Source organism: Corvus cornix, chromosome 3, assembly GCF_000738735.6.
Source record: "Corvus cornix cornix isolate S_Up_H32 chromosome 3, ASM73873v5, whole genome shotgun sequence".
NCBI lineage: Eukaryota > Metazoa > Chordata > Aves > Passeriformes > Corvidae > Corvus > Corvus cornix.
Genome location: NC_047056.1, coordinates 78,759,401 through 78,769,276, shown reverse-complemented (window position 1 = coordinate 78,769,276; position 9,876 = coordinate 78,759,401).

The window sequence follows — 9,876 nt, the reverse complement described above, 5'->3', positions numbered from 1 at the left end:
CCGGGGGGGCGGACAGCGCATCCCCTCCACGGGGACCCGGCCCGGCCACCCGCCGGCGCTGCGGGGACAGCGGGCACCGGCTCCGCTCTCGCCCCGGGGTCGCGGGGTTGGCGCACGCAGTGGGCTTCAGAGGTTGGCGGCTCTGGATGCCCTCGTGGGGCGTCCTTTCCCCGTCCCGGTATTTCCTGTGGAACACCAGGGGTTTGACATAGTTTATTTTCCTTTTTCTCATTACCCCTGAGTTCCGCCTTCGGTGTTTCGGGGCTTACACGACAGCCGTCATGGCAGCCCTCAGGTGTGCTGGGGGTTCCCTCATTTCCGAGGGGCGACATGGCTCCAGAGGTGGACTGGCAATGGGCATAAGTGGAAAGCTGAGCTTTATTCAACAGCCAGTTCCTAAACACTGTAATATCCAGCTGGCTTTGATCGTGTGTTTTTGCCTCTGCAGTGTCATACATATGTATTTGTCTTCACACGAATTAATACAGAAACATAATAAATATTTATCATTTGACATAGTGTCTAAAGACATTAACTGGTCCATCTACCGTTTACCTGAACTGGTACATCCACCCATGGAGGAGGAATATGTAATTTTCCTTAAATTTCCTTAATTTAAGTTTATCAGGTTAAAAAAATCGCTCAGCTCTTCACAAGTGATGGATAAAGGTTTCTGGTGGCTGTATTTTTAGGGGCGTCCAACTCAAGATGTGCCTGCCATCTGGCAGTAACTCTTCCTCCTGAAGGCTTCTCAAGCTGGGCCCCCAAGATCTGAGGCAACCAAAATCTCCAGGCTGCACCCACCAAAGTGCATCTGCCAAGGAGCAGAGCCTCATTCTCACAATCCAATGTTTTCCCTGCATCGGGTCCCAGAGCAAGTCTGCAAGATCATAATTACTGCCTATAATTTTTCAGCCGCTGGCTCTTTCTGATGGTAATCATTAAATTAACAAGAAAGGAGATAATTTCAAATGGCACTCCCTGTGAGAAAAGTGGAAGGGGAAAAAAAAAAGGCCAACTCATTTGTGCCCAGCTTGAGTTTCGTATTAGTCCGTCTGTTTGGTCATTCGGAAGTGGTGGAATGTATAAAGAACTTTATTTAGGGCTGCATTGAATCAGATCAGATTTCTCTTTAGCTGTGCATTTCAGAAAGTATTGAGTTCTCAGAGGACTAAGACTTTTTCTTCGATTCTTTGAAAGAGTTGAGTACTTTTGCTTTCAATGTGAACCTGCCAAGTTAAACTTCTCTTCTGTGTTTGCGGAGGAACACATCCCCTCTGCAAGGCACATCAACTGGACATGGCCAGACCAAAATCGGCCCTCAGAGGGAATTTAAGGGCAAGTAACTGTTCATCCTACCTCCACATTCTTGCCTTGCTAAAGATTCCTATCCTGAACTGAGCTTTACTCCAGGCTCAGAATAATCCTTCTTTCCATCACTTCTAAACTTGGATGGTAGAGAAGAACACTGCAGGGTTGAACATATAGCCATGCCCACATACTGGGGGTTTTTCCTCCCCTACAGTCCCGCACAGTTGCCACTGCCAGTTCAGCCTACAAGTGTAGCAGTTCCACAGGAGACAAGCCATATGGGTAGCCAGAGGTGATTCAAGCAGCAGGTTTTCAGCCTTCATAAACATTGGGCACCCTGTGACCCCTTATGCCTTGCACGCCCCAGCCCCTCTTACAGGATCCCGCTTGCAATTTAGCAATTTTGCAAAGGGAAGGTTGTTGCAATCCTGTGAAACCTGTTCCCAGTGGAGCTGGTTGGAAAACCTTTGAAAGAATGGCTTTCCACTGGAAAATGCAACCTTGTCAAAATCAAAATGCTTTGCAAACTTGTGTCAGTTGCACTGAAAATGTCATTTAAAAAAGAGTAAGTGGTGGAGGGATGTTCCAACAGTGCGGGAATGTCTTGTGACATTTCCAAGCTAAATGTTTCAATTTCTTCCTTCAAAATTAGTTTTGGTTTCAAAATATTTCCTTTTATATTATATATTGCAAAATAATACAAAAATTGGAAAAGCTGAGTCACTTATTACCATCAATCTGCAATTAATGTTCCCCACAGCTTTCTTGAGGTAAGAATTTTGCTATTCTGATTTGGAGCAAAATTTTAAACTGCAAACACCTAGTGAAACTAGAATATCTGAATTTTGCTGGCCTCTCAACCACATGATGGAATTCTTGAACAGACCATAACTGCCTTTTAAAGTGCATGATTGACCACCCCAGGTACTATTTTCTCCTGATTTGGGCTGTGATAAAGTCAATTTTCTTCCTAGTAGCTGCTACACTGCTGTGTTTTGGATTTAGTATGAGAATCGTGTTGATAAGACACTGATGTTTTAGTTGTTTCTATGTGGTGTTTACACTAAGTCAAGGACTTTTTGGCTTCTCACCTGTGTGTAGACGAAGGGCAAAAGAAGCTGGGAGGACATGGAGCCAGGACAGCTGACCTGAACTGGCCAAAGGGATAGTCCATACTCTATGATGTCCTGCTCATTTTATAAACTGGGGGGAAAGCTGCCTGGGGGTTACTACTCAGGGATTGGCTGGCCATCAGTCAGCAGGTGGTGAGCAATTGCATTGTGTACCACTGGTTTGGTATATTCTAATTATATTGTTACTATTACTGCTGTTATTATTATGCATCACTTGTTTTGTAAATCCATTTTTTCCTCCTTCCTTTTCTGTCCTATTAAACTGTTTGTGTCTCAACCCATGAATTTTGCTTTTTTTCCCTAACCCTCTTCCCCATCCCTCTTGGGGGCAGGGAGTAAGTGAGCAGCTGTGTGGTGCTTAGTTGCTGGCTGGGGTTAAACCACGACATATTGCAACTGGGATTTCCTTCAGTTCTTATTTCAGGAAGAAGAGGCAAGAGGGTAACAGATGAGATAATCCAGCTGATCCTATGCTCTTTCTAAATCACAAATTCTTGCCTTCTCAGTCAGATATTTTTTCCAAATACTTTTATTTTGTATTTTTATGAAAAATTAACTTTACCACATCAGGAATGTTGTCCTTCATCCATTAAGTATTTTAGTTTTTTATTTAGGTTGATCCGAGGTGCCTAATGAGGACCTTGATGATTTACTTGGAAAAATCTGTACAACAGTCAGGTTAAATGCTTTGGTTACCTCAGAAGGATCACTTGCTTACTAGTTTTACAGACCCTGGAGCACCGTGACTGCTTTCAGGATTTCTCCATCATTTCTTGTCAAGAGTGTTGCCTTCTGCTGCCTCATATAAACTCAGAGGTCTTGCTCACTTTTATCTCTTCATCCATAGGTAGAGCCAATTATCAAACAAGACATAAATGATGCACTTGGAAGTGTGCACGTGGAAGAAGCCAGTACACTGGTTTCTAACACCCATCCAGTGTCCTGGCAAGTTGATTTTCACAAAGTTTATGTGGCAGTTTCTTAAATCATTTTCAAATGAGAGAGAAGATTTGTTCTTATGTCTAGTTCATAATTTCAAAGACTGTCTTGTTATCTCAAGGGCTCATCTTTATCTATCCATTTTAAGGGACTTTGCTGCTATGATAGCAAGGAGCACCATGGGTGCACAAAATCCTTTCCACCACTTCACAGGCATACAGTCTCTGGAGAAAACTGAGGAGGGTCTTTACTGTAAGTACAATTCTGCCCCTGCACACCTTGAGGACCACAATAGAAATTCTTTCGGACAAGGAGAATGAAGGATTGAAAAACAAGACCTTAAACCTTGACCATTTCCTGTGGTAGCCTTCTCTTCCTAAACCACAGAGCCTGAGGAACCACCAAGTTCAGGTGCTGCTGCAGCACAAACAAGAATTCTTAAAGCAACATGATTTTTCAGCTTTTCTACATTTTGTCTGCAAGCTGTTAAACAAGCAAGGTCAGTTTGGGACCCACCAAGTCCTGATTCTGCTCCTTAACTTATTATGTGATGTTGGCCCCTTTTTTTCTGTACTGTTGAAGACCTGCAGTTTTCACTGAGTTCAGGAAGAGCAACATGAGCTCGGCCCCTGGGGACGTACTGCTGTTTGTCTTTCTGTGCAGTTGCTCCCCCACTATAAAAAGAGGATAATAATATCTTTTTTCTTCCTTCACTCTCAGCCTTTTCTGTTTAAACTATAAGGTCATTGAAGTGAGAACTGCCTCTTACTAGTGTTTTGCGAGCACCTATCACAACAAAGTCATAATCCTGTCTGTGACCTGCAGGCACTAACACATTGCAAATAATAACAATAAAAACCCAATCAGAAATTTCATTGTCCAGGAGCAGCTTTACTGCCATTCAGCAAATAAAAAAAAACCAGCCCAGGAAATGACAGAACCCATGAAAGTGAGTGGGTTACCCGGGGCCTTTGCTAATTGTCCATCTCCATATTTAGTCAAATATTGGTCTTTTCTGAAAGGGTTGAGCTGCCAGGGGACAGTCGCTGTTTGTGTCACTGATGAGGCATGGCATTGTCCTAGTTATGGGCTGTCCCCACAGCACACTTCAGCCTGTTGCTTGGGTAGTACAGTAGCCCTTCTCCTTCCCCACATCTGACCTTGGCTTTTTGACTTTGCCAGCTGCTGAGAGTGAGAGATGTGCTGCTGGGTTTTGTAAAGGTGTCCACCAGCTAGGAACAGACCGAGACCACCACCTCATTTCACACAAAGGACCTACAAATTGCTCACAGATAGTAATGACTTTGTGTCACTACTGCCCTGAACCAAATTAAAACCAGTGATGCAGGCATTCAAGTCTCTCTATCCCATCATTAACTATCCCCTGAAGCTATCCAGTTCCCCAAATATTTTTCTTTTCAGCTTTTTGCTTTGTCCTTTTAAATTAGAGTTGAGCAACAATGAACCAATTTGGCTGCCGATCTATGTAATTTAGTTATGAACTCAATGAATTAAGGAAAGAAACACGTAACACAGTTAAGAATGCCTGTTCTAAAAAAATTCTCAGTTTACTGCTGACGGGTGTTGGTAGCCATACCAGTCAGAATGCAGTTGAGCTTAATCTTCTGCTCTATTGATACTTTGTGATGTTTTGCCTTTTCTGTTGAGACTGGCACTGCAAGGTACTAACAAGGTTTTTTCTTTTGCTCTGATGGCAGTGATACTGTGCTGTGTCACGTTCCTTCCACCAACTCCTGACAAAGATGACAGAAAAGAAGAGCCAGAAGATTGGCGAGCACTTGCTAGGAGAAACCTCTGTTTTAAAACAGAGGCTTTCCCAGATTCAGAGGTGGGGAATTGCTGATCTAACATCTGTTGCTTATCACATGCTTGCCGATGCCTGGGGAAGGAGCCTTAGAAATGTTCCTTTGGGCTGAAGTCCACTGACCTCTCCTCCTTCCTTTTTGACTCTCTGTGATGCTCAAGTCTCAGCTCTGGCACGCTGGACAGAAGCTGCTGTGCTGAGTGTGAAGCCAAGGCACGGTGCTCCCACTTGGAGCAGCACCTTTTGGCTCCAGCGGCTCTAATTGGCTCTGTGCTTTGAACTATTTGGCACCTCGTGCTCTGCTCAGTGTGGCTTGGTATTGTTCTTCATTGCAGGTATCCAGAGCAAATGGCAGAAATCTCATGAGCATTTTAAAGATCATTATTTTGGAGCTGCAGCATTTGAACATTTACCTAGAGCTGCAGTGTTTGAATCTGTGGCTGCAGCTCTAGGTAAATGTTCATGAACTGCTCCACTGATGGTGCATAGAGCTTCAAGTGCCTTCTGTGGCATTTTTGCACGTTCCTTCAGTACTAAAAGCTTGCTGAGATATTTGAGTTTATTTTCACTCCACTATCTGAAAATTACAAAATGCTGATACAGGTGGAAAAAAGAGGTTGTGAGGAGGAGAGTGAATATACTGTGTTAGAGAGGATGGGCTTCTTTGACCTTGGGGATGCTGCTTTCGAAGCTTTGCATTGTATTTTTCTAACACAAAGGAAATCACTGCTCTACTCCTAAGTGATCTTTCAATCCAGAGAAACACCCTTGTTAGTGGGGTTTTTAATCTTCTCACCTTTTTTCATTAAATCATATTCTTTATGGTTCCAGTTCACCTGCACGTTATGATCTGACTGAAAATCATTTTCCTTTGTTAATGTTTTTTCATCATTGAGCAGTAATATATATAATAGAGCAGTAATGAGGACACAAATCATCTTTTCATTATAAATATGCACAGAAAAGTATAAAAAAAAGAGTGTTCCTAAAACAAATAAATAAACAAAACAGTGTGGTGAAGGGAAGGAATTGAGGAAAACAAGATGACAAAGCTTTTTCCTGATGCTCTACCTTTGCTAGTGTACAAGCATCAAAGTCAGGAAAGTCTCCAAGTGATGTTGGGTGCTCTGAATTCTGCATTTAATGGAAATAGACATAGGATTGTATCTGCAACTTCTGTGTGATGCAAATCAATATAATTCGTCAGTATGGCAAAAGAAAACAACAAATAAACAAACAAAACCCAACTAAAAGCACAGCCTAAGATGACTCTAAAATAGATTGGTTCTTTCATGGAAATATACAGATTTGTTTTCTCTCTTGACTTTTGTTCACATTTTCCTTGTTCCTGCTAGATACGAAAACAACCCATTATGTCATTTTTTTAAATAGGGACAGTATATATCAGTCTGTGTGGCATAGATGTTCAGTTCCAGCAATGAGAAACAATTACGAGTTTGGATGAGAGCTGCACATTTTCTAGCTCGAGTTTGTTTGAGATGTAGCTGTGCGGAGAAGGCACTTTTTCTGCGTGTGTGTTTGTACGGCACTTAATAAAATGAGGCCATTATTGGAGGGTGAGGGAGAGAGCTCAGTTGCTATTGTAATGACTGTAAACCTCAGCTAGGATAAAATGCACTCATCATCTACTTCCTCATCCCTCCCCACAGGTTGCAGAGGATTGTGGTGGAGCTCTTCCCTGTTGCTCACACTCTGCTCAGTGCACAGGTGCAGCTGTACTTAGGGGTCTCCCTCCCTCCCCAGGCTGCGTCTTCCCATCTGTTTGTCCTGCACAGGGAAGCATAGTAAGTCTGGAGAACCCACTTCACCCCTGTTTCAGCAGAAACATGCAGTCACTCCAAAAGAGAAAGAAATACAAACTTCTTTTTCTTCTTACAGTGCCAGTCCTCAGGCTGTATCATACTCTGGTCCTCAAGAGACAGTCTGGCTATTTCTTTTGCCTCTGCCAGCTTTTCTATGCCTTTTCCACAAATACTACAATTATTGTGGCTACATTTGTTCATATGGTCAAAGATTGCTAATGCTATCCCTTCCTGCCCCACAAATTCATTGTAGTGTCTTACAGTATTCAGCATAAAATGTATAGTTGCATGTTTATTTTTACTAATGAAGCACTTTGGTCACAGAAAGGCTGCCAGCTCAGGTTTTGTTACTTCAGAATATTCACCTGAAATCTTGTGGAACCTGTATGACACAGAGGTCACTAGCACTTTGAGCTCTGTGAAGCAGGGAGAGGTGCATGTGTGTGCTTTACAAGTGCTTGTTTAAACAACAAAACCCAAATTACAAATCTCAAGCCCATTCAACATTGTCTCTACAAGGGGGGACTGAACACCATTAACTGTTCACAGCCCTACAGTGTTCCTGGATGCACTGGAAAATAAATTCACATAAATGGCAGCGAGATTGGACAACAAAAACACAAATCAGCCAAGGATCACCTTGCAGGATCAACTCAAGGAATGAAATGGGACAAAGAGCTGGTGGGATGGGGCTTCTTCTAAGGAAACCTTTCTGTAATTGTGTTTTGGCACCACCCATCTTGCAGCCCTGTTGAGAATAGTTAAATTTTCTCACATCATTTTGAGGTTGAGAAGGGGGGTTTGAGGAATGTTCCTGCCACAGGTTGTGTCCCTGTAGCCATCTCAGAAATCCGACGTGTGTGTAAGACAGGTTCATTTTCCATCCTGGAATGGGTTTCTATGCTGTGTAATGATTCTCTGGCTGCTTTTTAAGGCATGTGTTTTTGATTGTGCTTATGAGGTGATTGCTGAAGAAGTAGTACATCAAAGCACAAAAATAGGAATGTTACCTGCTTCTTAATGTCTGCCTCTTTGCTCCAGTGTGCTTCAGGTGCCAGGACAGATAAAGCAGCACATGGTTACCTGGAACAAAGATGATCCAGCAATCATTTTAAACTCTCTGAATGAGAGCAGGTTTACATTAAATTTTTGGGAAGAAATTCTTCATTGTAAGGGCAGTAAGTCACTGGCGCAGGTTGCCCAAAGAAGCTGTGGATGATCCCCATCCCTGGAAGTGTGCCAAGATTAGACTGAATGGGGCTTTGAGCAACCGGGTCTAGTGGGAGGTCTCCCTGTCCATGGTGGAGGGGTTGGAACTAGAAGGTCCTTTTCAATCCAAACCATCCTATACATTCACATTATGAAGAAAACACTTTAAAAATTAAGGAACAGGCAATATGTTTTATCACAAGGGTAATCAGCATCATGATGTGTCCCTAAGAGAACTCTGTCTTGGAAGTATCCTCTGTGGTTGGCTAGGGAAAGCTGACTTCTGAACTCCAACCTAGGGAGGAGATTTAGAAATGAAATATGGTTTTGTCATAACGGCTGAATATTTGAATTCACAGTTCATATTGCAAAATATTAGAAAACAACAGTGTCATTTAAGGACTAAGATATGGACTAAACTATTTTATTATCTGTGATCCAATTCCCCGTTCCTGTTTCTGAGGCTTGAGCTTTTCTTCTGCTGGTCTGTATTGGCTCCAGCTCAAAGAGTCAGATAACTGACTGAGTCAATAACAGAGCTTTTAGCACCAGCACCAGGAGCCATCTTGGATAAACAGAATCATGGATAAATTCTTCAATTTCTCCACTTCCTTCAGCCATTTATAAAAGCTATTTTTATTAAAACCTTCTTGGGTGCTTCTCCTGCTGCAGCTGGGAGAACATGTGATGAGCATTTTCTATTAAACCATAGACAAAAGAGTCAGAAGTGCTTTGTTTACTTCAGAGTTGGCTTTCCTTTGTTTCTGCAATGTTTGTTTCCTTTAGGGTGACCAAGAATACTAGAATGCGACAGAAAAGCCCTGACAGATGCTGCAGCAGCAGAATTTCTCTGTTCAGATGGTATTTTCAGATGAAAAGGTGTGAGACATGTTTAGCTTGTTTGTCAGGAAATTGTTTATTGGTTAACTCATTTTTAGAGCAACAGAGAGAAACCATCTATTTTAGCCCATTACATTGTTTAGGAGGCTGTCCTACAGGACCACGGTTAGCTATTGCACTGAGTAAGAAATGAAATAGTGTGGCAAGGTGTACTACGCTGTCACCACAAACTAGGGGTGTCTTCTCTCATTAGCAGTGGTACATTTGTGGTTAAGTTATTCACAACTGGAGAGTGACAAAAGACATAAAGCTTTCTCACCTATTCACATTGTCTAAACTGTGAGAGAGTTTCGCCTGCACGCTTGCTAAGTCAGTTTTCTGCTGATTTCAGAGTAATTGGATGACCTTAAAAAAGGAATTTCTGTAGCAAGGGTTGCAGAATCAAATTCTGTTGTGCCTGATTTTTGTCCTATATGCAAGTCTGTGTAACTGTGCCTTCTGTTTGCTTTGTACTGTCCCCCCCAACACACACACCTTCACCCCTTTGGAATGGGTATTACTATGGAAACAATTGTGTCCTTGCTATTGTTAAGGGCAGCTGAGTGACATCCAGAAATCCCATATACCCACAGAAAATTGTAATAGTAAATCATCTGACCAGCTATTCTTAGCCATTCTTTTCCTCATGTAAGAGAAGGATGATATATAAAGGGAGATTATATGAAGGAGCTTTTTTTTTGCTCTTAGGAATTTATGACTGCTCAGCTGAAGCATAAGAGTAAAGGTAAAAAACCCA